We start from the raw sequence: 3,577 nt of genomic DNA, 5'->3' as shown, positions 1-3,577 counted from the left end.
CACACACACACACACACACACACACACACACACACACACACACACAGTGAACCCTCGCTATAACACGGTTCACCTTTCGCGGTCTCGCTGCTTCGCGGAATTTTTTTTGTGCAGTTTTTTTCCACAGTGCATTGTGTTCTGCGTCCTGATTGGCTAAACAGTCTCTGCGGTTCTGCTCTACCTGTGTGCCAATAATGTTACAGTATTTAAATATAAGTAATACAGACTGGCCATTCAGGAGATGAAAACAAACTTTGAATGCCTACCGAAAAAAACTGTCCAGAATCAGAGCAAAACCCGACCGGAGGCTCGCTTGAAGAGATCCATTGCTCTGTTGTAGATACAGCTGTGAATCTCGCGGGGCAGCTTGGAGGAGACACTTTAATGACACGACTCCAGATCACATTAAGGCCCAATTGATGAACACGCACATCCGCTGACCTGAAAACAGGTTTTGTTCTTTGGTTTCAATTATGTTGTATAATAATTGTAAAACCTAAAGGTAACTCTACTTCGCGGATTTCACTTATCGCGGGTTATGTTTGGAACGCAACCCCCACGAAAAACGAGGGATCACTGTATATATGTATATATGTACAAGTCCTTCTCAAAAAATTAGCATATTGTGATAAAGTTTATTATTTTCATAGTGTAATGATAAAAATAAAATTGGCATATACTTTAGATTCATTGCACACCAACTGAAATATTTCAGTTCTTTTATTGATTTAATACTGAGGATTTTGGCATACAGCTCATGAAAACCCAAAATTCCTATCTCAAAAAATTAGCATATCATTAAAAGGTTCTCTGAACGAGCCGTTAACCTCATCATCTGAATCAACGAAGTAACTCTAAACACCTGCAAAAGATTCCTGAGGCTTTTAAAAACTCCCAGCCTGGTTCATTATTCAAAACTGCAATCATGGGTCAGACTGCTGACCTGACTGCTGTCCAGAAGGCCATCATTGACGCCCTCAAGCAAGAGGGTAAGACACAGAAATAAATTTCTGAACGAATAGGCTGTTCGCAGAGTGTTGTATCAAGGCACCTCAGTGGGAAGTCTGTGGGAAGGAAAAAGTGTGGCAGAAGACGCTGCACAATGAGAAGAGGTGACCGGACCCTGAGGAAGATTGTGGAGAAGGTCCGATTCCAGACCTTGGGGACCTGTGGAAGCAGTGGACTGAGTCTGGAGTAGAAACATCCAGATCCACCTTGCACAGGTGTGTGCAGGAAATGGGCTACAGGTGAAGCATTTCCCAGGTGAAGCCACTTTTGAACCAGAAACAGTGGCAGAAGCGCCTGACCTGGACTACAGAGAAGCAGCACTGGACTGTTACTCAGTGGTCCAAAGTACTTTTTTCGGATGAAAGTAAATTTTGTATGTCATTCAGAAATCAAGGTGCCAGAGTCTGGAGGAAGACTGGGGAGAAGGAWATGCCAAAGTGCTAGATGTCCAGTGTCAAGTACCCACAGTCAGTGATGGTCTGGGGAGCTGCTGGTGTTGGTCCACTGTGTTCTATCAAGGGCAGGGTCAATGCAGCAGCTATCAGGAGGTTTTGGAGCACTTCATGCTTCCATCTGCTGAAAAGCTTGTGGTGTGGGTGTGATGAGGACAGGGCTGAAGATCAATCTGTCATGATTAAGTAAGAATGACACCACTGGACACTTTAAAGAGGTTGGTGCTTGGCATCATTGTTTCTCTTCTGTGGACCATGGTTATCTCTAAAGAAACACGTGAAGTCATCATTGCACTGCACAAAAATGGCCTAACAGGGAAGAGCAGCTAGAAAGATTCACCTCAGTCAACAATCTATCGCATCATCAAGAAACTTCAAGGAGAGAGGTTCCATTGTTGCCAAAAAGGCTCCAGGGCGCCCAAGAAGTACCAGGACCGTCTCTTAAAAGTGTTTCAGCTGCGGGATCGGGCTACCAGCAGTGCAGAGCTTGCTCAGAAATGGCAGCAGGCAGGTGTGAGTGCAACTGCACACACTGAGGCGGAGACTCTTGGAGCAAGGCCTGGTCTCAAAGAGGGCAGCAAAGAAGCCACTTCTCTCCAGGAAAAACATCAGGGACAGACTGATATTCTGCAAAAGGTATAGGGAGTGGACTGCTGAGGACTGGGGTAAAGTCATTTTCTCTGATGAATCCCCTTTCCGATTGTTTKGGACATCTGGAAAACAGCTTGTTCGGAGAAGACGAGGTGAGCGCTACCACCAGTCTCGTCTCATGCCAACTGTAAAGTATCCTGAAACCATTCATGTGTGGGGTTGCTTCTCAGCCAAGGGAGTTGGCTCCCTAAAAACACAGCCATGAATAAAGAATGATACCACAATGTCCTCTGAAAGCAACTTCTCCCAACCGTCCAAGAGCAGTTTGGTAATGAACAATGCCTTTTCCAGCATGATGGAGCACCTTGCCATAAAGCAAAGGTTATAACTAACTGGCTCAGGGAACAAAACAGAGATTTTGGGTCCATGGCCTGTAAACTCCCCAGATCTTAATCCCATTGAAAACTTGTGGTCAATCATCAAGAGAYGGGTGGACAAACAAAAACCTAGGAATTCTGACAAAATGTAAGCATTGATTGTGCAAGAATGAACTGCTATCAGTCAGGATTTGGCCAAGAAGTTGATTGAGAGCATGCCAGGGAGAATTTCAGAGGTCCTGAAGAGGAGAGGTCAACACTGCAAATATTGACTTGCTGCTTTAACCCATTCTAACTGTCAATAAAAGCTTTTGTTACTCATAACATGATTGCAATTGTATTTCTGTATGTGATGAAAACATCTTACATACATGAAAACCAGAGGGTAGCAGATCATGTGAAAATATATGTGTGTCATTCTCAAAACTTTTGGCCATGACTGTAAGTATATATATATATACATACATACATACATACACACACATACACATACTGTATATACACATATGTATATAGACCAGTGGTTCTTAACCTGGGTCCGATCGAACCCCAGGGGTTCGATGAGTCGGTCTCAGGGGTTCGACTGAGCCTATGCCGCGGAGGTAAAGACACACTTGTGTCGTGATGACGCGCCCCATTTTGCTATCACTCAATGCAGAGGATCATGTTACATTGCTTAGCCAATCAGTGCTGCGGCGGAGCACTGATTGAATGAGTTCCACTCTCATCATGGATTTGAACTTGTGTCTTTAATTCAGCAAAGCTCACCGTTTTTACCAAATTCTGTAGCTTTCGGTGTACTTCTAAATCTGCTCTTTAGTCGCATCTTTTAGGGCCTGCTACTGCCTCTAGTGGCGTGGGGGTGGTAACAACTAATATGTCAATGTCAAATTTATTTATATAGCACTTTAAAACGGGTATAAAACTGCACGAAAGTGCTGTACAAGAACGACAACAAAATTGCCAAAACAGAGCACAAAACAATACATCAATTAAATGCCAAAGAGTAAAAATGAGTTTTAAGAAGCAATTTAAAATGATCCAGGATGTGGGCAGATCTAATCTGGAAAGGTAAGTCATTCCATAAAACAGGGGCAGCAGCTTCAGAAGGAAGGCCCAGACTTCCCTCTCCCCAGCCACTTCTTCCAG

At 43.8% G+C, this 3,577-nt stretch overlaps 1 protein-coding gene across 2 annotated transcripts in view; it reads right to left on the bottom strand.

Annotated features, from left to right (window-relative positions):
- zfr (zinc finger RNA binding protein) overlaps positions 1 to 3,577 on the bottom strand; it is an 87,137-nt gene that overhangs the window by 53,521 nt on the left and 30,039 nt on the right. The gene's annotated exons all lie outside the window — the stretch shown is intronic.

This window comes from Poecilia reticulata, linkage group LG9 (assembly GCF_000633615.1).
Source record: "Poecilia reticulata strain Guanapo linkage group LG9, Guppy_female_1.0+MT, whole genome shotgun sequence".
Taxonomy (NCBI): domain Eukaryota; kingdom Metazoa; phylum Chordata; class Actinopteri; order Cyprinodontiformes; family Poeciliidae; genus Poecilia; species Poecilia reticulata.
Note: the sequence above shows the minus strand (reverse complement) of the source record. Positions and strands in the feature narration are given on the sequence as shown.